A 25982-nucleotide genomic window follows, 5' to 3' on the forward strand; every position below is an offset into this window, starting at 1 on the left:
AGAGAGAGAGGTCGTACATTTCACTGTAAAGTCAGTTGAATGGGGATGGAAACAGAGTGTCATGCAATGGTAGAGAGAAAGTGAAATACATATAACTTTCTAAATAAGTATGAAAATAATTATGTTATAAAGGAGAAAGCGAAAGTACATGAGAGATGAACGAAACGACTCAAGCAATTACATGAATGAGATATAGAACATGCATTTAAACAAATGAGAGAGAGAGAGAGAGAGAGAGAGAGAGAGAGAGAGAGAGAGAGAGAGAGAGAGAGAGAGAGAGAGAGAGAGAGAGAGAGATCAAATAAACGAGAGAACGAGGGAGCAAAATTTTACTGAGATTGAAATGAAAAGGCCAAAATGATAAAAGCAATTTTTAAAATTAAGAATCACGAAAAGAAGACAGTCATGAGAAAGAAACATAGTGAGAAGAGGAATAAACAAGTTAGAAAATAAGTCAAGAAAAGGTAGAATGGATGAAAAGTACATAGCATAAAAAGGAGCATGAATATTTGGAAATAAAAATAGGACCAGGAAACGGTAAGTGTTAAGGATAAGATAGAAGAGAAGAGAGGTAAGAGAAAGCAAATAAGAGAAAAAAATGGTCGAAGTCAGTTAAGTGCTGAAAAAGATTAGTTGAAATAAAAATGGAAGTAAGGCGTAAATAAAAGGAAGAAGATAATGACAAGTCGTAAACAAACATAAGACCAGGAAGTAATCAAAAGCTTTGCAGAATTGAAAATGAGAGGAATGCATGCAATAAGGAAAGCGAAAAAATAAAGTTGGAAGTAAAAGGGGAAAATGAAGCCATGCAATAAAAAATAATGGTAAGAGACACAAGTATGAAAATGTGAGATTTAAAAGAAATGCAAGTATGAAAAATAAAGTAAATTAAAATCATGTAAAATACTGATATGGAAAGAAGACAGAGCAAAATTCAGAAGGATCAAAGCAAAACGGAAAGATGAATGGAAGAACAATAATGGAGAAAAATTAAAATAAAATTGATAATTACAATAAATGAAACGTACATAAATTAAGATGTAAACGTAAAATCTGTGTAAGAACATAAAAAGACATAACAGAGGAGAAAAGAAGAGAGAAAAAATCTCAGAAATAAAAGACACAAAAATGAGAGAATTAAAGACAAAAGCACACTGAAAGTGAGATGAATGAGGCATGCAACAGACAAGAAGAAAGGCAGGTCTATTTTGAAATAAAATCGAATAAAGGGTTTGCCGTATTCAAAAAGAAAGGCTAGAAAGAGCAATAGACTGAAAGAGCATGCAATGGTAGTAAGAAAGGCTAAAGGTTTTGAGAAGAAAGGCTAAAGGTTTTAAGAAGAAAGGCTAAAGGTTTTGAGAAACTGAAATGAAAGAAAGGGCCTATAATATTCAGAATAATAGTCATATTTAAAACTTCTATAGCATGTTAGAAGGTACAAGGGAAGAAGAGGCATATAAAATGAAGGAAGAAAGGCTAGTGTATATCTGAAATAAAAATGGAAGAAGGGGCATACAAAAGGTAGGATGGAAGCCTAATGCATGTTACACATTAGAACAGAAAAAAGACATGCAATATGCGGGAAGATAGGTTAAAGCATGTTATAGGTGATAAGAAAGATGAAAGGCTAAACTTGAACAAGGAATAAAGGGCATGGAATGGCCAAGAAGAAAGGCTAACACATATGACAGATGAAAATGGAAATAAAGGCACTTAATGGCCGGGAAAAAAAGATGAACGTATGTAAGAAGTGAAAATGACAGCTAAAGCATATGTTAGCAGGAAGAAAAGCTAAAGCGTGTTAGAAATGAACATACAAGAGCGGACATGCAACAAGAGAAAGAAAGTTGAAGTATAACAGAAATGAACATAGAAGATAAAATAACAAGTCAAAAGAGAAACTAAAGTATATCAACGACGTCAGTGAAAGGAAGGCTATTCACTGGTGGGGAGAAAGGACTATTCATGTCAGTAACAAACCTGAATAAAGGGCATGCAAGAAGCAGGAAGAAAAGTTACGGCATGTTTGAAATTAAAATTGATGAAAAGGTAAAGCATGTTAAAGATGAAAACAGAAGAGGTTTGCAATAAGAATGAAGAAAGGTTAAAGCTTGTCATGGATGAAAATAGAAAGGGCATGCAATAAGCGGAAAGGAAGGCTGAAACATATTAGAAATGATAATAGAAAGGGCATGCAATAAGAGGAAAGAAAGACTGAAGCATATTAGGAATGATAACAGGAAAGGACATGCAATAAGAGGAAAGAAAGGCTAAAGCATATTAGGAATGAAAACAGAATGGGCATGCAGTAAGAGGGAAAAAGGCTAGAGCATATTGGGAATGGAAACAGAAAGGACATGCAAGAAGAGAAAAGGAAGGCTGAAGCATATTGGAAATGCAAAGAGAAATGGTATGCAATAAGAGGGAAGAAAGGCTGAATCATATTAGGAATGAAAGCAGACAGGGTCTGCAATCAGAGGGAAAAGGGATAAAGCATATTAGGAATGCAAGCAGAAAGGGCCTGCAATAAGAGGGAAAAAGGCTAAGCATATTAGGAACGAAAACAGAATGGGCATGCAATAAGAGGGAAAAAGGACAAAGCATATTGGGAATAAAAACAGAATGGGCATGCAATAATAGGGGAAAAAGGATAAAGCATATTGGGAATGAAAACAGAAAGGGCATGCAAAAAGCGAAAAGAAAGGCTGACGTATATTGGGAATGCAAAGAGAAATGGCATGCAATAAGAAGAAAGAAAAGCTGAAGCATATTAGGGAATGCAAAGAGAAAGAGCATGCAATAAGAGGAAAAAATGCTAAAGCATTTAAGGAATGAAAACAGACAGGGCATGCAGTAAGAGGGAAGAAAGGCTGAAGAATATTAGGAATGAAAACAGAAATCGTATGTAATAAGAGTCAAAAAAGGCTAAAGAATATAAGGAATGAAAACAGAAAAGGGAAGAAAGACTAAACCATAGTAGGAATAAAAACAGAAAGGGCATGCAGTAAGAGGGAAGAAAGGCTAAGCATATAAGGAATGAAAACAGAGGAGGGAAGAAAGGCTAAGCATATAAGGAATGAAAACAGAAGAGGGTAGAAAGGCTAAAGCATATAAGGAATGAAAACAGAAGAATGACAACAGAAAGGAAGAAAGCAGAAGAGGGTAGAAAGGCTAAAGTAAGAGGAAGAAAGGGCATGCGGTAAGAGGGAAGGAAGGCTACAGCATATTAAAACTGAAAATGAATGAAAGGACAAACAACGGGCAGGAAAATGGCCAAAGTACAACAGATATGAAAATGGAAGAAAGCGGATTTCACAGACAGTAAGAAAGTCGAAAATATGTCAAAATCGAAAAAAGGAAGAAACTGGCAAGGAACAAACAAGAGAAAGAATAAGGTGTTAAAAATTATAATAGAAAAGGCATGAAATAGACAGGAATAAAGGCTGGAAAATCTAAGAAACAAAAAGAAAAGTACATGAAATAAGCAGAAGGAAGGGTGAAGCAGTTTAGAAATTTAAGGACATGCAGTAGGTAGGAAGAACAGCTGAAGGTTCTTAGAAATGTAAATGATAAAAAGGACATGCAGTAAATAAGAAAAAAGGCTAAAGCATCTTAAAAATGACAGGAGAAAGAACATGCAAAAGGAAGAAATTAATGAAGAACATCTAACAGACAGGAAGAACGTCTAAGGAATCTGAGGGATGTAAAAGAGGAATAACGTCTAAAGAATCACAGGGATGTAATTAAGTGAAAGGAAGAAAGGAAGGAAAATGAAAGGAGATAAGCACTGTAATAGGCAGACAGAAAAGTTAAAGCAAGTCAGAAACAACAAAATTAGTAATGGCCTTTGGTAGGCAGGGAGAAGGGTAAAACACGGTAGAAATTACAGTAGGAGAAAGAGCAGATAACGAAATAAAAGGAGGGTTAAAGCATGTTGCAAATGAAAATAGAAGAGCATGCAAGATTAAAGATTGTTTTAGGAAGAAAGGTTATGGTAGGGAAGAAAGGCAAGGACAAGCATGACAGAAATTTAGAAGAAAAAAAAAAGTGTTTTTCATATGCCGAGAGCAATATGAAGCATGTCAAAAATGAGTATGAAAGTAGTCAAGATATAGAGGAAACATGCCAAAAACAAATCAGATATGAAAATGGGCGTAAGAGAAAAGATTGTCAGATATGACAAATGAAAAATAAGAAAATCAAGGTGAATAACATGCAATTGAACGAATAAAAATTAATAAAAAAGCATGTATAAATGCAAGAGGATAAAAAGCACTTACTAGGAGGATGAGAGGTGAAAAGCATGACAAAAATGAAAATTTAAAAAGTTATGAAATTGGAGCATAAAAGGAAAAAGCGTTTCAGAGATGAAAAGAAAGGAAAGCATGTAACAAGAGGCTGAGAAGACAGATACACAGGAAATAAAAATAGAGGAGAAACATACAATTCAGAATGATAAGCAAAATCTGATCGAGACGAAGCGAAGGAGAAACGAAAGAGAAATGAGGAGGTAAGAGCCAAAGAATTTCAGAAAAGGAATAAAAGATGGGCTAATAAAAAGGGAAGAGCTGTTAAATCATGCTGCAGATAAGAAAAAGAGAGAGAAGTAAAGCAATTGTTTGGTAATTAATGGTTATGAAAGAAAAGGCATGCAATAATAAATGGTAAAGAAGATAGCATGTCAGAAATAAATATGGAAGTAAAAAAATGGTTATTAAAAACGAAATAAAAGACTGCAAGTATATCACATGTGATAACAGAAGAAAGGTAAAATTAAGTTAGGAATAAAAATCAAAGAAAGGCAAAAGCATGCCAGAAATGAGAGGAGAAACTCATGCAATAAAATAGACAAAGATAAAAGCATATCAATAGAAAAAAAAAAGCATGCAACAGGAAGGAAAGAAAGCATTTCAGGAATGAAAATGCAACAGCGAAAAGAAAGTCATGGGTAAGAAATGAAATATAAGGAAAACAAGATGTCAAAAAAAGAAATTTAAAGGAGAGCACTCAAAAAAGAAATAAATTGAGGGATTTTAAAAAATTGAAATAAAGAAGGAAGGGCATAGAAAAATAAATGAAATTAAAAGGAAAATTTTTGGAATTAAAAGTGAAAAGGGAAATGACAGGTACAAATAGAGGAAGAAAGACAAATAGTGACTGAAAAGTGAGCACAGTAGAAACCAAGATCAAAAACAAAACACATGCAACAATAACAGAAATGGAAGAAATGAAAGGAGAAATGACTTAAGAGGCGGAATGAAATGACACGAAAATTTTTCAATCAGGATAACGAGAAGACAAGAGAAATAAAATATAAAAACTGAAGGGAAAGAGAATATAGTATAGAAGGAAAAAATAAGCGATGGGGACAGAAAGTGGAAGAATACTAATAATTAATAAAGGTGAAAATATACAGAAAATAAAAGAAAAATTGGAAGGGAGAGTGAAAAAAAAGCCACTGCAAACTAAGAATATGAGAGAAACATTCAGAAATGATAAGAAAGTTAGGAAAATATGAAGGCATAAAAGAGAGAAAAAGTGAGTAAAAAATTGAACTGAGCCTTAAAATATAAGGAAAAGCAGAGAAGCAAAGAAAAACAGATAAATAATAAGGAAATGAAATTCCCAAGTAAAGTAGGAAGGTAAATAAAAGATAAAAAAGTAATAAAAAGCAAAGAAAAATGGAAAAATAGTAGAAAAAACAAGTGAACCTAAAAGGCAGATAAAAAGAAAAGAAAAATGCAAAGAAATACATGAAACAAGAAATAAAAGATGAAAGCAAAAATCAAAAAGGCAAACAAATAAAAGAACAATTAGTTATGGAAAGAGCAAATGTAGCAGGAAATAAAACAGGAAAAATAAAACAAGTGAAAAAGATGCAATGGAGTGAAAAAAGAAAATATAACGAAGAGCCAGAAAAGGATAGGAAAAACTGAAGAATGGAAAAATGAAAAACAAGCAATGAAAAAATATGATAAAATAAGAAAATATAAGTAAGTGAGTGAGTGACAATGCAACAAGAAAGTAGCAGTGGTAAAAGGAAAATCAGAAACTGAAATAAAAAGAGAGGAAGGAGCAAACATACAAGATAAAATGGAAGTGAATATAGATGAAAAAGGAAAGAGTAGAAATTAAAAAGAAAGTGTCACAAAAAAAGATAAATTAAGAAACAAGCTAACATAAGGAATGCATGCGGAAGGCAGAGAGAATGACGATATGAAAGAGATATAGAGAGAAAGATGATTAATTAAAGAGGAAATAAATGGAAGAATGACAGAAAAGTAATGGGAAGAGGGAATAGCTGATTAGGCATGAGAGAAAGAGGGGTGATGAGTATGACAAAGAATAGCTGGAGGAGAACGAGAGAAAAATGAAGAATGGATAGGGGAAAAGGAACGAGGAGAAGGAAGGAAATGAGAAAGGGCAGATAAAAGAAGGAATGGAGAATAGGAATAATAAGAAGAGCAAAAAGGAAGCGTCATGTGAGAGAAGAAAAAGGATAAAGAAAAAGGGAAAAGGAAAAGATGATGAGTAGGAAGGAGAGGAGGGCAGGAGAAAGAGGCAATGGAGGTAACAGAAAAGTAAGAAGAAAGAAGACAGAAGAAGAAAGACAGTGAGAGACAGAAGAAGGAAGAAGCAATAGAGAAGAGGAGGAAAATAGAAAGAGATGAGAGAAGAGGACAAAGATGAAGAAGATAAAAGTAAGGAAGAGACAGATGGGAGAGAACAGTAAGAAGAGGAAGGGAAAGAGGGGGGAATAAGTAATAAAAGAAAAGGGAGATAATGAAAAGGAAGAGAAAACGATCCTGATAGGAAAAAATAAGGAAATGGAGGAGCATAAAGGAACATGAAAGAAGTACAACGATGAAGAGAGAAATGGGAAAAAAGGAAAAGAAAATGCTGAGGAGGAAAGGAGAAAGAGAAAGGGCAAAATAAGGAAAGAGAAGGAAGAAGGAAAAGAGGAAGACATATAAGACAAGAGGAAGAGATGGAGGAAAGAATCAAGATAAAAGATGAGGAAGAAAAAAAAGGAATAATGAGTATAAAAGATGGAGAGGTAGAAGGGGAATGAAGGAAGAGTATAAGGAGGATGGAACACGGAGAAAAAGTAATAGTGGAGGAAAAGGGGGATGATGAAGAAAGAAAAAAGGGTAAAGAAAGTAAAGCTGAAGAAAATATGAGATGAGGAGGAGGGGGAGGTGGGGGGGAGGAAGAGAAGAGGAAGAGGAAGAGGAGGTAGTAAGGAAGGAAGGAGACAGAAAAAGGAAGGAAGAAATATGGAAAGGTGAAGAATAAGGATGAGATGAAAAGGAGATAGGATGAGGAAGAGGCATAATAGGAGGAGCGAAAAACAGGAAAAGAATGGAAACAGAAAGAAAAATGTCAGAAATAACGACAGGAAGGCTTGAAGACTTGATGAGGAATTAAAGAGAGAGAGAGAGAGAGAGAGAGAGAGAGAGAGAGAGAGAGAGAGAGAGAGAGAGAGAGAGAATGAAAAAGGAAACAAACAGAAATTGGTAGGTGGGGACAAGGAAAGAAGAACGATGAAAAGAGGAGAGAGAAGAGGAAGAAGTATGAAGGAGCCAAAGGAAAATGAGAGAGAAGGAGAATGTGAAAGGAGAGGTAGTAAAAGGGAAAGAGGGAGTAAAAGATGGATGAAAGGAAATTAAATCAGGAAAAGAAGGAAGAAGGAAGGAAGGAAGTAAGGGGGGCAGGAAACAGAGAGAAGCGTCAAGAGGGAATGAGTGTAGAAGAGAAAGAAACAGGAAAAAAGAAAAGAGGAGAAAAATGAAGAAAAGAAAGAGAATTAGAAAAGAAAGATAAGGTAGAAAAAGGGAAGAAAATGAGGAAGAAAAACTCAAGGAAATCAGACGAGAAAGAAGAAAAATAAGGAAAAAGTTAGGGAGAGATAAATGGAGGAAGTACGAAGGAGATGAGTTGGGAAGAGGAATAAAGGAGAAAGTTAGGAGGAAGAGAATGGAAGAAAAGAAAAATGAGAAAGGAAAACATCGAAGAGGGGAGGAAGAGAAAAATGGACAAAGAAAATAAGATAGAAAGAAATAAGAGCGAAATGGGGAAGAAAGCAAAGAGTAAAGGGAGAAGAAGGAAACAAAGAAAGAGAAGGAGAAAGTAACAGAGAAGAATGAAGTATATGAATTGTCATGGTAGAGGAAATAAGAAGAGTGAGCAGAACAATCTGGAGAATGAGATGAAAAAGGTGGAAGAGACAAGCAACGCAAAGATGAGACAGGGACAGAGAAGAGAAGAAAGTAAAGAAAAGGAAAAGGATTAGAGAAAGTAATTAAAGAAAAGAAAGGAAGGAGGAGGAGGAGGAGGAGAAGGAGGAGAAAGGAAAGGAGAGATGCAGGATCATGCTGTTGAGGAAGAGGTGGAGGAAAGAAAGAAGAAAACAGAAGGGAAAAGATCCAGAGGAGGACAAAAGATGAGTAGGAAAGAGGAAAAGGAGACAAGATGTCTGAATGGAAGGAAGGGAAGTAGGACGGAGAAGATGAAGAGGGTACAGCAGAAAGAAGAGGAAGGAAGAATTGGGAAGAAGGTTAAGGAGGAAATAGAAGGAGGAAAGAAGAAAGGTTTATTAAGGGGAAGGAGTAGAATAAGAGAGAAAGAAGAGGGGTGATAAAGAAAGGGAAAGGGGAAGAAGATAAGGAAGGAAATGCAAAAGGAGGAAGAGGAAAAAGGACAAGATAAGGACAAGGAAAAGGAAGAAATGTAGAAAGATACAGAGAAGGGGAGACATAGGGCACAGTGAAAGAGAAAGGAAGGAACAAGAGGAGAGGGAATAGGGAGGAGGAAAGGGGGAAAAGGTAGACAGGAGGAAAAGGAGAAGAAAGAGAAAGAGGAGTAGGAAGATGAAGCAATAGAGTGGGAGAAAAGGAAATAGTAAAAGGAAAGGAGGAACAAAGAGTTAATAGGAAGAAGTAAGAGGATGAAGAAGTGGGAATGGAGAAAGAAGGGACGAAAAAATATTAAAGAGGGTAAAAAGCATGAGGGGGAAGAAAACAGAGAAAAGGGGGAAGAGAAAGGACGATAAGGAGACAATAGAAAAATAAATAGAAAGAAGGAAGAAGAACAAGTGAAATGAATAGGATGGAGTATGAAGTATGAGGTGGAAGGAAAGGAAAAAGAGATGCAGGGTGAAAATACAAAACAAGAGAAAAAACAAGAGAAGCAAGAAAAGAAGAAATGAAGGAGGAGTGAAAGAAAGGAGACAAAAGAGATAGGTGAGGAGGAAGACTAAGGGGAAGAGTGAAATGGATACTCATGAAATTGATAAGAAGGAAGAAGAAAGAAAGAAGGGAGGAGACACTGAAATACGAAAAGAATGGAAATAAGGATGACGAGGAAGAGAAGGAGGGTGTTAAGGAAGGAAGGTGATAAGGAGGGAAGAGAAAGGAAAGAGGGGAAAAAGATTATTAAAAGAAAGTAGGATAAAAAAAGGATGAAAGAGAAGATGGAAAGAGCATGAGAAAGAAGAAAAGAAAAGAATAGGAGAAATGCGCGATACCAAGAAGAATAATGAGGAAGGACAAAAGTATAAAAGGAAAAGGGGAAAGAAATTGGGAAATGAAAAAGGAAATTGAAGAAGGGAAAGTGGAAAGGAAGATGAGGAGGCAGGACAGAAGTGAAGGAAAGGAAACTTGGGGAATAAATAATGACAGAAAGGAGGACAAAGAGGAGAATAAGGAGGAAGGATACAGGAAGAAAGAAAATGTAAAAGAATTTTTGGAACAAATGGAAAGAAAGCAAAAGGAAAGACAGAAACGGTAGGAAAGAAAAAAGGGGATAAAGAGGAAGGAAAGAGAATGAATGTCAGTGGAATGGAAAGGAACAAAGGAAAGTGGAAAGAAGGGTGAGGAGGAAGAAAAAGGTTAAAAGTAAGAGGAAGAAGGAACAGGGAAGCTAAAAGAGTAAGTAAGGAGAAGAATGAAATTATTAAGGAAATGAAGAGAAGAATTAGGAGAAGGAAGCGGCAATTAAGAGAATGAAATGATGAGAAAGAAAGGAGGAAATAAAGAAAGTGGAGAAGTGAATTATTATAAAATGAGAAAGAGGAAAGTAGGAAGTGGAACAAAAAAAGATGAGTAATATGAAAGGAAGATGATAAAGTATATTACGAGAAGAATGAGAAGGAAGACGTAGGAAAGGATAAGAATAAGAGGCAAGAAGGAGAATAAAACGTAGGGTAGAGATGGAAGGACGAAGTGATTAAGGAGGAATGAAAGGAGGAAGAGAAAACAGGAAAAGGAGGAGGAGGAAAAGGAGGAGGGGGAGGAAGCGAGGAAAGGTAGTAGGGGAAGGAAATGAGGAGGAAAGGTGGATGGAAGAATGAAGGATAAATGGGAGAAGAAAGTAAGAAAGGGACAAAAGGAGAAGAAAAAAGAAAGGGAAAAGGAAAAGAAGAGAAAACAAAAGATGAAGAGGAGAGAGAATGGATGAAGGGATATAAGCTGAAGTTCAAATATGAAAGTAGGAAAAGATATAAGGAAATTAAAGTAAGAGAAATGAAAAAAGGAAGGGAATGAGTGGATGGAGGAAAAGGAGGAGGAAAGGAATAAGAGAAGATGAAGAATGAGAATGGTACAGGAAGGAGAAAAGGACAAAAGGTGAATGATTTGGAGAGCAGAAGTAGATGGAGGAGGAAGAAAGAAGAAATGATAAAAGAAGATAAGGAGAAGGAATCGAAAGAGAAAAAGAGTAAGGAGACAGAAAAGAGTCAAAGGAAAGGAGAAACAAGGAGAGAGTGAGGTGAAAGATAAAAAAGGAAGAAAGAAGGATCAAAAGAAAAAGTGGTAATGAGGAAAAAATGGAAAGAAATGAGAAGGAGAAGGAAGTAAGAAATGAGGATAAGAGAGATGAAAAAATTGAGAAAGGAAAAAGAATAACAGGGAAAAGAACTCAAGGAAACAGAAAAAGAAGAAGAGGAGGGGAAGGAGGTGGAGGGGGAGGAAATGGAAGAAGGAAAAAAGAGGACTGAAAAAGGATGATGAAGAGGAATGAAAAAGTAAAAAAAAATAGAAAGAGGACAGTAGGATCATGGGGGAAGGAAATAAAGAAAAGAAGTAATTAGAAGATGAAGAAAAATATAAAGAATTCGAAGAGGAAAAAGAAAGAAAAAAAGAAGGCAAAAAACATGAATAAACATAGGAGAAGAATTGGTAAGAGGAGAAAGAAGCAGAGAAAAAGAAGATTAGAAGGAAAGAGATTTTTAGGAGCATTAGATAGTTAAGAAGTATGGAGGGAGACAGGATCAGGAGGAATAAAATGATGAGAAGGAATAAAAAGGAAGAGAGAGAGAGAGAGAGAGAGAGAGAGAGAGAGAGAGAGAGAGAGAGAGAGAGAGAGAGAGAGAGAGAGAGAGAGAGAGGAGGAGGTTAGTAATGAAAAAAAATGTCAGATGAAGAAGAAGAAATAAAATAGAAAGGGGAGAAAGGAAAAGGCAGGAAGAAACAAAGGAGATGCTGAGGAATGAGGAAGGAGGTAGGAAAGAGGAAAGGAGCATTTGCCAAAGGGTAGGTAAGGAGGGAAGAAATAAAAACATATGGGAAGAAGAAAGAGAGGCAATAAGGAAGAAAATTATGAAAAGGAAGAGGAAAAGGAAAATTGGGAAGGCGGAAAAAGCAAGAGATGAAGAAGAGGAAGAGAAAGGGAAGAAAAAGACCTAGAAGGTGGAATGAGAGGATGATAAAGAAAGGTAGGATATAGTAGGGAAAGGTGGGATGGGGGATGCAGGGGGAGAAAAGAAGAATGGGAATAGAAGGAAAGAAACGTCAGAATAAAATGAAAACGTAGAAAAAGAAGACGGAGAGGAGCTAGTAGAGTAAAAGGAAGAAGGATTAGGATGAAGGGTAAGGAAAAGAAAGAAAAGGAAGATGGAACAGAATCAGTCAAGAGAGCGTAGAAAGGAAAAAGAAAGGAGACTTAAAACTTTGAAGAAAAACGAAGACAAGATTAATAGGGAGTAAAAGGAAAACGAAAAGAAGGTAAGGCAGAGAAGGGAGAGGAGGAGGAAAGGAAAAGATAGGGGGGAAAACAAGCATAATAAGAGGATGAAAAGGAAAGATAGAGGAAAAAGAGATTGGGAGGAAAGATAGAAAAGAAAGAGAGGGTGAGAGGACAATGAAGGAAGAAACTGGGACGAAGATAAGAAGGAAGAGAGAAAAAAAGAGGAGTATAAAGAGGACATTAAGGAAATCTAAGGAGAGAGAGAAGGAAAAGAGAAAGGACTAAGAAACAAAACGAAAATGGAAATGAACGAAAAGATGAGAGAAGAAAAAGGCACGATGGAAGGATGAAAAGAAAATGAAGAGAGAAACAAACTGGAGAAGGAAGATAAAAGAAGGAAGAAAGAAAAGATTAGGAGAGGAAAGCGAATGAGAAGGAGATGGGATAGAGGGCTAGAGTATGAGGAGGAAGAAAGAAAGGAGTGGGGGAATAGAGGAGAAAGAAAAAAGGAGGAGATAGGAAAGGCATAAATAAATGAGGAGAAAAACCTAGAAGGAAGAATAATAGGAGAAAAAGGAACATGAGAGGATATAAAAGGAGGAGGAGGAGGAGGAGGAGGAGAAGGAGGAGGAGGAGGCGGAGGAGGAGGAGGAGGAGGAGGCGGAGGAGGAAGAGAAAGAGAAAAGTGGAAAAGAGAAAGAGAGGAGACTGGAAATAAAAGGATAGAGGAAAATGACAATAAGGAAGGATAAACAAGAGAGTAGAATAGGAGATTACTGAGAAGGAAAGAGAGATAAGGGTAGAATACGTAAGGAAATGGGAGAAAGAGAAGATGAAGATAAGAAAGAAAATGGAAGAGCAGGAGAAAGAGAGAAAGGAGAAGGGGAAGGAAGAAGAAGGATTAAAACAAGATGAAGGGGGATGTGGAGAAAAAATGAAGATATAGAGCAAGTAAGAGAGAAGAAGGAAAACATTGAGATGGAAGAAAAGATAGAAGAATCGAGTGTAATTGAGGAAAGGAAAAAGAGAAAGATGTAGAAAGAGCAGAGGAGCTTGCAGAAGAAATGAAATGAAAGAAACAATGGAGAAAGATGAGGAAGACGAAGAAGGGTAAAAAAGAAATGAGAATGAAGGAAAAGAGACAGAAGACTGAGTAATAGGAAAGATAGGAGGAATGAAAGCGGGAGAAAAAAAGGAGTAAAGTGAAAGGATGATAAGAAGGATGAAAAGTGGAAAAAGTGGAAAAGGGGAAAAAGAAAATAAGATATATGGAACTGATTAGAAACACAATCAGAGATGGAAGAATAAGAGTAAGAAAAGGGGAAGGAAAAGAAAAAAGAGAGAAGAGAAAAAGAAAAGATAGAAAACAAAGTGATGGGAAGACAGAAGGAAAGAGGAGGATGGTAGGGGGAACAAAAGAGGGGGAAGGAAAAGCAGGAAGAGGAAAGGAAGGGAACCAGGAGGAGGAAGAGGAAAACGGTAGGGAAGAAGAGGCATAGAAGGGGAAAAAGAAAGGGACAGAAAAAAGAAAGGATAGATGAAGGAAGATTAAGAGGAGTAAGAAACAGTAAGAGCTGGAAGCAAAGTAGAGAGACAAAGAGCAGGAAGAATGGGAAGAGGAGAGAAGGATTTAGGAGGGAGGAAAGGAGGAATTGGAGGAAGAAAAAGGAAGAGAATCAAAGGAAGAGGAAGAGAAGGAAAGGAGACAGATGGAAGAAGGATGAGAAACAATAAAAGTAAAAAGGAAGAGAAGGAAGAATCAGGAATAAAGAAGAGGCAAGATAGAAGGAGGAAAATTAGAATTAGAATGAAGTGAAGTGAGAGGAGAATCATGAAAAAGAGGAAGAAGAATTCAAGCAGGAAAAGGGGAATTGGTAAAAGAAAACGATGTGAGGAAGTATAAGAATGAATCAGAGTATGAGGAATGCAAAATGTGGAGGAGAAGGAATATATGAAATGATAAAAAAGAGGTAGAGAGGAAAAAGAGAGGCAACGGAGTAGGAGGAGGATGGCAGAAAGAAAATGAAAATGAGAAAGAGACGAAGTAATAAGAGAATAAGATGAAAGAGAAAACAGTAAAGGAAGAAGAGGAAAATATACAAAGAGGAAAAACCATAGGAATAAAGATGCATACAGAAGAGGGATGGAGGAAAAGGGGTATTAGAGATAATGAAAAGGGAAGGAAAAAGAATGGAGAAAGAGAGACAGAAGGAGAAAGTAGAGGTGTTGGAAGAAATAAAGATAGGGAAAGAAAGAAAGAAGGAAGGAAGAGCAACATGAAAGGAAAGAGGAAGAAGGAGAAACATGAGGAAGAAGAAGCAGAAGGAAAGTCTAAAGAAAATAAATAGTAAAGAGAATGAGGAGGAGAGGCGAAAGAGGAAGGAACACAGAAATATAAAGAGGGCAGGGAAGAAGGGAGTGTGGAAAACAGAAAAAGGAAGAACGAAAGGAGAAAATAAAAGGGAATGGTGAAATAAAGAGGAAAAGAAATATGAGAATGATGGAAAAGGGAGGAGGCAGAGTAGGAGGAGAAGGAGGAGGAGGAAAGATGGAGGGAAGAAGGCAATGATGAAAAGAAAATGAAAGAAAGATAAGGAAAGAGATAAACAGAAAAAGGAATGGAAAATAAAGGAAAGGGAAGAACAGGAACAACGGAGGAGGAGGAGGAGGAGGAGGAGGAGGAGAAGGAGGAGGAGGAGAAGGAAGGAAGTGAAGAGACAGAAAAACATAAACTAAAAATGAAAAGAAGAAAGGAGAATAGGATATAAATGGATAAGAGAACAAATCAGAGGAAGAGTCAGAAATAGAGGAGGAATATAAAAGAAAGCAGGGAAGGAAAAACGAAAGAGAAAAAAAGGAGAGATTGGAAAGGAAACACTGAGGAAAGAAATAAACAGAGGAGAAAAATTATGTAAAGGAAAGAATGAGAAGGAAGATGTAAAGGAAAAATGGAAGACTGAGAATGAATTAAGTGAAGAGGAAGAACTGAAAAGAAAGCAAAAAAAACAAAAAATTAAAAAAAAAAACAGAAATTAAGGAAAAAGAAGAAGAGGAAAAAAGGAGAAGAAAAGAAAAGGAAGAGAATTAGGAAGGAAATTAGAAGAAAAAGATGGGGAAAAAAGACTGTGGTAAGATGAAGGTGGAAAGATGAGAAGAATTAGGAATGTAGGATAAAATGAGAAGAGGAAAAAGAGTGACGCAGGAGGAGAGAGAGAAGAATTCAAGGAACTGAGGAGGAGGAGGAGGAGGAGGAGAAGGAGGAGGAGGAATAAAAAAAAAAGAAATGAGGCGAAAAAAAGAAATAAATTAAAGAAGGAAATGTATAATGAATAAAAGTTGAGTGAAAATGGAGAATGAGGAGAATTGAAAGGAAGATAAATAAGGAAAGAGACAAAAACAAGACAGAAAGAAAGTAGGAAAGAAGGAAAAGGAAAAGTAACAGAAAGAGGATGGAGAGGAAGGTAAGAGGAAGAAACAAGAGAAAGGAGAGGAGGTCGTAAGAGACAAAGGGAGGAAAAGGACTTGGAAAAGAGGCAAGAGGATATAAGAAGGAAAGGAAAAAGTGAAGAAGAAAGGTATTAAGGCAAAACGGAAAAAAATAGGTAGAAAGAAGGGGGGGGGAAAGGACAAAAGAATGAGAGGAGGAAAAACAGTACCAAGGGGGCAAGAAGGGAAGAAAAGTAAGAGGAATAGGAAAAACTGGGAAGAAAGAGGAGAGGTGGAGGAATCCTGAGAGGAAGAAAGGAGTCTGAAGAGGGATAAAAGTAGAAGAAAGGAAGGAAGAGAAATAAAGGAAGGTGGGAGTTAAGAGGAGGGGGAAGGGAGGAAAACAGAAACTAGGCAGAGGAGGGTGAATAAAGAAAAAATGGGAAGGCAGAGAAAGGAAGCAAAAATAAGGAAGAAAGAATATTAGGGGAAGAAAGTGAGGAAAGATGAATGAACGAAAGGAAGAAACAGGAAAAAAGGGAAGGAAGAAAAAATATGGAGTAAGAAAAGGCCGAGAAAGAAAAAGGAAAAGAAGGCAATGGGGGCGAGGATGAAAAGAAGGCTAAGCAGGAGGAGTAAAGGATGGATAGAAGGAAGAAGAAGAATCAAATGATATAAAGAAAAAAAGGAGGTAAAAAAGGATAAAGGGAAAGAATTGAGCCAGAATGAGGAAGAGGGCGGGAAGATGAAATAAAGAAGGAAAGTAAGAAGAAATAATGTAAACAGGAAAACCAAGAAAATGCTGAAGAGGAAGACGGGAAAAAAGTGAAGGATGAGGATAATGGTAATATAAAAGAAGAAGAAGAAGAAGAAGAAGAAGAAGAAGAAGAAGAAGAAGAAGAAGAAGAAGAAGAAGAAGAATAAAAGGGTAGAGGAGCTGAAAGATAATAGAAGGGTAGAGGAGAAGAAAGAGGGAAAAGGGAGAATGGTTAGAAAGAAGAGAAGAGGAGGAGAGAAGAGAGGAAAAAATAAGAAAGGAAAGAAGAAAAGGAAGGAAAAAAGAATAAAGAAGAGGATGATTTTAGGGCGAAAGAGGAAGATGAGAAAGAAGATGAGAAAAAGAAGAAAAGATTTTAGGGAAAGATGGAAAAGAAAAATGAGATGAAGAGAGAATGAAAATGTTTGGGAAGGAAGAAAGGGAGCAGGGGAGAAGTAGATAGAAGGAAATAAGGGAATTCGGGAGAGTGAGGAGCTGTGTGGTATCCAGATACGAGGGAAAAAAAAAAAGTAGTAAGAAGCCGAAGGAAAGAGAAGAAAAAGGAATGAGAGAAAGAGAAGAAATAAAAAGAAAACGAGGAAGATGATAAGCACGAAAGCAGAGGGAAACAACGAAAAAAAGGGCATTAAAGAGTAAGAAACAGGGAAAGAGGAAACAGATGATGAGGAGTAATGAAAGAATAAAAAAAGGGTAAGACCAAGGAAATGTGAATAGGAGAACAAAATAGGAAAATAATGGAGGTACCAAAGAATGGAAGAGGAGGAAAAATGAAAGAAAGAGAAAGATAAGGAATACGATAAAAATAATGAAGAGGAAGATATTAGAAGGATAAAGGGGGAACAGAAGGATAGGGATAAGGAAGAAGAATTAGTAAGAAGAAAAAGGGAAACGGAAGAAGCATAGAACAGAAAGAAAAAATAAAAAGGATGAAGAGAAGAAGAAAAGGGAATGGAAGTAGTTAAGAACAAAAGTGAGATAAGAAGGAAGGGAAAAGGCAGATGGAGAAACAGAATGGGGCAAGGGAAAGGACTTCAGAGAGGAAGAAATGGAGGGAGAGGCAGAGAAAGAGGGAGAATGGAAGGAAGAAATTGGTAAGGAAGGAAGGAAGGAAGGAAGGGCGAGGAGAATAAAGAGGAAGACAGAAAGAAAGAAAGAAAGAAAGAAAGGAATGTTAAGAAGAAGTAGTGAGGAAGAGGATGAGGAAGAGGAGGAGGATGAGGGAAATGAATAAAATAATAGGCGAGAAGGAATTAGGAAATGAGAGTCAAGAGAAAGTGGAAAATGAAGGTAGGAAAGGAAAGGGAAAATAAGGAGGAGATAAGGGAAAGAAGGAGAGACAGAAATAAGACAAGAGGGATTAAAAGTAAGAGAGAAAGAGGGAGGAAAGAGGGGAGGATGATGAGGAATAATGAAGGGTGTGAGGAGAAAGGACAGCAACAAGGAAACAGGAAGTGGCAAGATATGAATTTGGAGAATGACTCAGTGAAAGAAAGAAAGAAAGACAGACAGCCCGAAAGAAGAAGAGAAAGAAGGAAAAGGAAATGAGGAAGAGATGGGAAGGAGTTTGTGGAGGAGGTACAGAAGAATGAAGAAGAGGACAAGATGGAGCAAAAGGAAAGCAGGATGAGATAGTAGGAGGAAGAAGAAAGGAAAAGGAGAATGACAAGGATGGTGGGTAGGAGAGATAGAATGAAATATAAGAAGGGAAAATGAAGAAGAAATAGAGAAGAGGCAAAAGAAGGGAGAATGAAAAAAAGGAAATCTGAAAGAAGAATAAGAATGTGGATGATAAATGGAAAGAAAATCAGAAAAAGGAGGAGAGAAAGAAAGGAGAGAAGGAAGAGAAGAGCATCTGAAAGGAGGAAGGGGGAGAACATGAAGAAAAGTGTGAAGGAGGAAAAGAAGAGGAAGTAGGCAATAAGGTGGAGGAGGAAGGAAGGAAGGCGGGGGAGAGAAAATGAATATAAATGAGAGGAAATGAGGAACTAAGATGCAAAAAGAAGAGAAGAAAAGGTGAAGAGAAAGGAAGATGAGAAGCAAAAAAGATAAAAGAAATGAGAAATGGGAGAGGCAAAGTGAAGATGACAAAAAACTGGGGAAATGGAATGAGAGGAAGAGAAGGAAGAAGAAGAAGAAGAAGAAGAGATGACAAGAAAAAAAGGAGGGAAGAAATGGGGAGAAGAAAGAAGAATAAAAGGATATGACCGAAGATGAGCAATAAATCAGAAGTTAGATGAAGAGGAAAGGAAAGACGAAATGGGATGAGGAGGAAGGGAAGATAATGAAGAGTAAAAGAAGACAGAGAAGCATGAGGAGACGAGGAGGAAGAGAAAGATTGAAAGGAGGAGGAGTTAAAAGAAAATGAGGAAAAGGAAGAAAAAACGAGGAAGAAAAACAGGAGGAAAAAGAAGATAAAAAGAGAAAGCTAACAAGGAATAAGAAAGGAAAAAAGAAAGAGGAGAAAGGAAATAGAGAGAAGTAAGTGGAAGGGGGAAGACAGACAAAGAAGAATGGAGAAAGGAAAAAGATATATAAAAGAAACTGAAATTGGAAATGGAAGAGAAAGTATAATTAGGAAGAAGGAAAGGAGGAGGAGGAAGAAACAGATGAAGATAAGTGAGAGGAAAGTGAAAAGAAAGGATAAGAAATAATAAGAGAGGAGGAGCATGAGGAGGAAATTAGAAAAAATGGGAGAGATAAGAGAAGAAGCTCAAGGAAGAGAAATGTAAAGATGAAAAATACGAGGAGAAATGAAAGGAGGATAAAGAATACATAGGAAGAATAAGGAAGTAGAAAAACAATATGAAAAAGAAGAGGGAGAGGGGGAGGGGGAGGAGTAGGAAGACGAGAGACCTAGAACAAAGCAAGGACAAGAAGGAGAAAGATTGAAAGTGAGAAAAAAGGGGGGGAAATGGAAAAGAGAAAGGAAGGGAGGTAGGATATAAGGTAAAGAAGAAACAAGAAAAGGAAAAAAGAAAGTAGTGAAGGATAGGAGGACGAAGGTAAGACAGAAGAGGAAGAGGAAGAAAGAGAGAATGAGATATAAGAGGTTTAGGAAGGATGAAAGCAGGAGCCATAAAAGAAGAAGAGAAAGAAGGAAAGGGAGGAGAAAGAACAGATAAAGGAGAAGGGGAAGAGGGAGAGAGAGAGGAGGAGGAGGAGGAGGAGGAGGAGGAGGAGGAGGAGGAGGAGAGGAGGAAGAAATTATGAAGGAAGAAAAGACAGAAAGAAAGAAATCTGATAGAAAGGAAAGGAGACAGAAGAGAAACAAAAGAAGAAAAGGTATAAAGAGGATAGTGAAGAATGGGAAGAGAAAAGAATAATGAGAAACAGGAGGAAGAAGGAAGTGAAGAGCAATAAAATCAGGTTATCAGGTAAGAAGGTAAAAACAGAAGGAGAATGAGAAGGGAAGAAAGAAACAGAAAGAGGACAAGGAAGAAGACATTAGGAAGATTGAAACAGACAAGAAGAGAGAAGGATATTGAGAAAGGAAAAGATAGAGAAAAGGGGAAAGGGCGATGAAACATAAAAAACTAAATAAAAGAAAGAAGATGAAAGAAGGATGAGGAAGAAACAAAATATTGGAAGACCGGGAGGAAACGAACAATAGAGGAAAACTTTAAAGAGAATAAATAAAGGGAAAGAGAATGAAAGGAGAAAAACAGCAGAGGAAAAAGAAGAAAAAGAAGAAAATGGAGGCGAGAAAGAAAAATAGAGAATGGAGAGAATGTCAGGCATGTGGGTAAGAGAAGGAAGAAAGAAGAAAGAGATTGAGGAAGGAGGAGTGAAGAGGTAAAGGAATATGAGAAGAAGTGACAGGAGCAATGAGAAGTGACAGGATGAGGGAATAAGAAGGAAGGAGGAGGAAAAACGGAGAAGAATGATGACTTAGATGGAAAAGGAAAAGGAGGATACGCAAAGAAAAGTAAGAGGAAAAAGGAATATAGAAGAAAAGAAGAGAGAAAGAAGAGATGAATTAGGATAAAGAGAAGAAAGAAATAGAAGATAAAGAAAAAACACAAGTAGGAAAAAGAAGAAAAGTAGAATAAATGGGTTGTGGGGGGGAATAAGGAAGAAAGATTACAGGTACGAAAGGGAGGACAGGTGTAAAAAATTGGAGGCGCAAGAAGGGAGAGCAGGAGAGATAAGATGAAGATAAGGACAAAGTGAGAGAAGAAGAAGAAGAAGAAGAAGAAGAAGAAGAAGAAGAAGAAGAAGAAGAAGAAGAAGAAAAAGAAGAAAGAGGAGGAGGAGGGGAGGAGGAAGGAGGAGGAGGAGGGGGAGGAGGAAAGGGGGGAGGAGGAAAATGGGGAGAAAGGGAGGAGGGAGGGAAGAATGAGAAGGAGGAGGAAGGGGAAATGAAGAAGAGAGCGAGGAAAGAAAAAGGAAGAGAGAGGGGAAGAAAGTGAGAAGAAAAGCGGAGAGGAGGAAGAATTGGGGAGGAAAAGGAAGATGTGAGCGACAAGTGATGGGGGGGGAGTTAAGAAAGAAGAAAGACACAAAGGAAGCTACGGGATAGATAACCGAAGGAAAAAGAAAAGAGTAGGAAGAAGGGAATGATGGGAATAAGAGACACGAAGGAAGAAGCATCAAGAAAAGGAGGAAGAGAAAGCAGAAGAAAAGGAAAGAGATGGCGTGGGAAGAGGAAGACAGGAAAAGGAGGAGAATGTTAAGGAATGAAAGAAAGAAGGAGCATGAGAAAGTAGTAGGCAGGGAGGAGGAGGAGGAGGAGGAGGAGGAGGAAGGAGGAGGAGGAGGAAGGGAGAGAGAGGGAAGGATAAGGGAAAATTTTAGAAAAAAATTGAAAATTAGAAAGAAAAGAAAAAATAATAAAGGAAAACAGGACAAGGGAGCATATAAATGAAGGAATTTTGACGAGGAGTCGAAGGAATGGAGGAAAGAGAAATGAAATGATAAATAACGGATAATGAGGAGAAAGAAAATAGCGAAAGGTGGAGGAAAGGAGGAATCAACCAAGAGCAAAAATAACGAAAGAATATGAGAAGGGAGAATAAGGAAAAGAGGAAAGAAGAGGAGGAGGAGGAAAAAAAAGAGAAGAGGAACAAAAGCCACAAGGAATGGAAGAAGGAGAATAACTAATGGAGGAAAAAGAGAAGGAAAAAGAAAGATAAAGAAGAATGAAATGAGAAGATGAAAAAGTAAAGAGAAAAGGAAACTGGTAAGGGAGGAAAGGGGAAAAGAAAAGAGAAGTTTAAGAAAGTGGATAAGAACAGAGGGAAAGAGTAATGAGGAGGAGAGACCACAGAAGGCGAGAAGAAAGAAGGGAAGAAGTAGATAGGAGGATGAAAGAAAGAAAGGACAGACGAAGAAGGAAAAACATCAGAAGAGAAGAAATAAGAAGCAAATGATAGGAAGTGGAATGATGGGAATAAACAGTGGAAAAAGAGGAATACTTGAGGAGGAAAGAGGACGGGAAAAGGGAAGCGAAAGGGAGGAAAAGTAAGAAAAAGAGAGGGAGAAGGTAGAGAGAGAGAGAGAGAGAGAGAGAGAGAGAGAGAGAGAGAGAGAGATAGATACAAGGAGCAGTATTAAAGAGCTAGAAAGAATGGAAAAAGAGAATGCAGAAAGGAAAGAAGTAAAATGGAAGGATGGGGAGGAAGGGGTGAAGGAAAAAGACGAAGAGGAAAGAGGAATAAAGGAGAAGGAAAAGAGAATAAAGAAAAATGCAAAGAGGTAAAGGGATAATAAGAAATGAAAGGAAGAGAAAGAAGAGGAGAAAGGCATAATAAGGGAGAAGTAGACAAAAAAGGGGACAGAGGTTTAGAAAAAATGAATAGAAGGAAAAGTGGAAAAAAAGAAAGAAGGGAAAGGAAGGGAAGAAACAAAAAAGGGAGATAAAAATGAAGAATAAGTGGAGAAGAAAGAAGATGAGAGGAGGAGGAGGAGGAGGAGGAGGAGGAGGAAAGATGGAACAAGAAATGAAGGATTAGGAACGATGAAAACAGAGAAAGGAAGAAGAGGAATTGACAGGAAAAAAAAGGAAAGAAATGAAGGATGATCATTACAGGAACATGCAAAAACAGGAAGAAATAAAAGGAAAGGAAAGAAATGAAGTGATAATTGCAGAAATATCCAAAAAAGGAGGAAATAAAAAAACTACAATGAAGCAAAGAGAGCATGCAAAAGAAAATACCTCAGGAGTTAGTCGGTTGTAGGAGAAGGCCGAGAAGAGGAATATTTGCAGTGAATCGAAAGTGTGTTGAGAAGGCGCAGTACATCTGGCAACCCGTCCAATGCAGAAGAGGTGCTCAACATACGAGAGCTTGAGAAAAGTGGCGTCTGTCAGAGCACAGCTGTTAGCCTACGAGCAAGACTTCGCCCTAAACAACAAATGTGGAATGTTGAATAAGGTTCATAAAACAAATAATGATATATATATATATATAACATGTGCAGAATGTTGAATAACGATCATAAAAGAAATCATCATATATGTAATAAATGTAGAATGTTGTATAACAATGAAAGAAAATATATAAGAAATCTTAATAGTATGTATGTAACATTCTCTTGGATTCTTATTACTAAAAACTGGATAAAAGTACATATTAAAGGTCTAGAATAAAAAATAACTTAAAATACGAACTATAAAACAAAAATAAACTTGAAGATACAAAGACAGAATAAAGGAAGAACGAAGGAGGAAGAAGAGACAGGATCAGGAATGACTAAAAAAATAAGGTGGATAGAGAGGATAAGAAACAAAGGTAAAGGATTAGGATTATTATCGGGAGGATGCAGATAATGATGAAGAAGAGTAAAAAGAGGAGGAGGAGGAGGGAAGAAGATGACGGTAGCCATGAGACGGAAAGGATAAGGATGGTAAGGAGAAAGATGAGGATAATAATAAAACGGAAAGGATAATAAGGATAGTGAGGATAGGATTAATCAAGGTGTGCATAAGAAACGTTGAGGATAGGGTTAAGATGATTATAGAAAAGATCGGAAATTGAGGATAAATAAATAAAACAAGATAATAATGAAATGGAAAGGATAATCATGAGGAAAGACATTTCAGAGAGGATAAGGATAATTAAAAAGATGAAAAAAGTACAAGGAATAAAATACAATGATAAAGAAGAGGAATATTATTGGGAAGAATGGGGCATTGATAAAGAGGATAAGGATAATTATGAGGACAATTAAGAAGGACGAGGAGGAATGAAGAGGAATAAAAAAGGAGGAGGAGGAGGAGGAGGAGGAGGAGCAGGAGCAGGAGCAGGAGGAGGGGGGAAAGAAAGGAAGGAGACAGGGAAAAAAGAAGAAAGAAATGAAGAAAAGGAGAAGAATGAAAAATTGGGAAAGGAGAAACGAAGAATAAGTAGGAAGACAGAAAGAAGGAGAAGAAGAATAAAGAAGACAGGAGGCAGAAAATAAAGAATGAAGAGGAATTGAGAAAGAAGAATGTAAAGAATGAAGAGTAGGAAGAGAAACAGAAAAATAAGAAAGTTGGATACTTGGGAAAGGAAGAGAAGAGATGGAAGAAGGAACAGAGAAGAAGGATAAAGAGGAGGAATAAAGGGTAAAAAAGAGGAAGAGAAAAAAAGAGGACAAGGGAAGACTGCTAAAGGAAGACTAAGAAGGGAGAAGACAAGAGGAGCAAAGGGAGAATGAGAAGAAATAAGCGCGAAGGAGGAGGAGGGGGATAGGGTCAAGGAATAAATGCAAAGGCAAAGGAGACAAAAAGGGTGGAACGAGGAAAAAATGGAGGAGGGATAAATGAAAAGAGGAAAGGGGCGTAGAACGAAAAGGACGAAAAAGGAATAGAGGAAGTGTGGAGAATAGGAGTTAACTGAAGAGACGGAGGCAGAGAAAGGTAGGAAAAGGAGGAGAAAGAAGATTAAATATAGAGAAAGAAAACTTGAAAGTAAATGAAAGAGTAGGAAGAGCAAAATGGTCGCAAGAAAGACAAGAAAGAGGAAAAAGTGGAGTAGAAGGAATAGAAGCGCGGGGGGGTGGGGAGACAGAAGAGGAGGAGGATGAAGAGCGGAAAATAAAATAATTAGGATGGAAAAATAAAAGAAAGAAGAAAATTATATGAAGGAAGAACTTCAGGAGGGAGGGGAAAGAGAGGAATTTAGGTAGAAATGAAGATAAAATAAAAAAAGGAGGGAGGTAAAAGGAGAGAAAGAAGGTACAGAGGAGGAGGGAAGAGGAACAGAGGAAACAGAATAAAGAGGAGACAGAAAAACAACTAAGGAAAAGAAAACATAAAAGGAGGAGAAGAAAGAGAAAGGGAAGGAAGGTAAGAAACGATCAAAATAGGAGAATTGAATGGAAAAGGAGAAAAAGATAAATGAAAAACAGGGAAGGTAAGTAAGAAGGGATTACAAGAGGAGAAAGAAGAACAAGAAAGACAACAAAGTGGAATGGGGAGAAGATGATGAGGAAAGGATAAGCTGAGGAAAAAAGGAATAGGAGGAAAGAAGGTAAAGAGAGGAAAGAAATGAAGAAAAAAGCAGAATATGAAAGTGGAAATAAGGATGGCCAGAGAGAGAAGCAAAGAAAAATAAAAGTAGGAAGGAAAGGAGAAAAGAAGAGAGAGGAAGAATGAGGGGAGCAAGAAAAAGAAGAAATGGAGGAAAGGAGAGGAGGAAAGAAAGGAAAGGAAGGGAAGAAGAAATAATGAAAAGGGGAAAAGAGAATAAGGACTAATTAAAAGGGAAAACTTAAAGGAAAAGGCAAATAAAAACAGTGAAGAGGCAAAAAAATTATATAAAGAGTAGAAAAAGAAACTTAGAAAATGGAACGTTAGAAAGAAAGAAGACTGAGATGAAAAGAGAATAAGAGGAGAGAAGAATCGTAACAAAAGAATGAGAAGTAAAACACAAGGAATGAAGTTGTTAGAATATAAGCATAGAGATATAAGGATCAGGATGAAAAGGATTAGTGTAAGAGGAGGGGAGAACAACATTTTTAATGAGGAGGAGTTAGAAAAGGAGGAGGAGGAGGAGGAGGAGGAGGAGGAGGAAAAAAGCAGGAGTAGGAAGAAGAGGAGGAGAAAAAAAACAAAGTTAAAAGAGAAGTTAAAGGAAAGTTGTGATAATCAGGGGAAATAGAGTTCAAGGATGAGGGAAGAGGAAAAGTATTAAAAGAGGGAGGGGAATGAGGAAAAAGAGGAATTAGTCTACGAGAAGCTACAAGAAGGTTAGGAAGATGAGGAGGATAGGAATGGGTATTAGGATGATTAGGAGGAGTTGGGAGATGAGGAGGATGAACGTTAGGAAAAAGAAAAGAGCAGGAAGAGGAAGAGAAGAGGTGGGAGGAGGAGGAAAAAGAGGAACATGGATTAAGGTGAAATTAGAGGAGTGGGAAAAGTGAGGAGGAGGAGTTGGGAGATGAGGCAAAGGAAGAAAGGAATAAGGGAGTGAATTGAAAAGGAGCAGGAGGAGAGGTGGAAGGATGAAAAGAAAAACGTACTAATATATGGATAAGGAGGAGGAGGATGATGATTAGGAGGAAGAAAAGGAGGTGGATGATAAGGAGGAGAAGGATGATAAGGAAGAGGAGGAGGAGGTGGGGAAGGAGGAGGAGGAGGAGGAGGAGGAGGAGGAGGAGGAGGAGGAGGAGGAGGGTAGATAAGGAGAAGTAGGAAGAAAAGGTAGATAAGGAGGGGGAGGAGGAGGAGAAGGAGGAGGAGGAGGATGCGGACAAGGATAAAGAGAGGGAAAAGAAGGATAAGGATTAGGATTAGGAGTAGTATCACAGGAAATATTGTAGGAGGAAGAAGGAATAAGCAAAGGAGCAGCCATCTTAAGAGAACCAACAATATGAGGAAGAGAAGGAATTAAAA

General features: G+C 37.3%; 1 protein-coding gene across 16 annotated transcripts in view; it reads right to left on the reverse strand.

Moving 5' to 3' along the window:
• LOC136850112 (uncharacterized) overlaps nucleotides 1–25982 on the reverse strand; it is a 174335-nt gene that overhangs the window by 2665 nt on the left and 145688 nt on the right. For 13 of the 16 annotated variants that reach the window (XR_010856531.1, XR_010856529.1, XR_010856530.1 and 10 more), the window contains one exon: nucleotides 22323–22509. The exons of the other annotated variants lie outside the window; for them this stretch is intronic. The gene's annotated coding sequence lies outside the window, so the exon portion shown is untranslated. The remainder of the gene's footprint in view (nucleotides 1–22322; nucleotides 22510–25982) is intronic. 16 annotated transcript variants of the gene reach the window in all.

This window comes from Macrobrachium rosenbergii, chromosome 21, assembly GCF_040412425.1.
Source record: "Macrobrachium rosenbergii isolate ZJJX-2024 chromosome 21, ASM4041242v1, whole genome shotgun sequence".
Lineage (NCBI taxonomy): Eukaryota > Metazoa > Arthropoda > Malacostraca > Decapoda > Palaemonidae > Macrobrachium > Macrobrachium rosenbergii.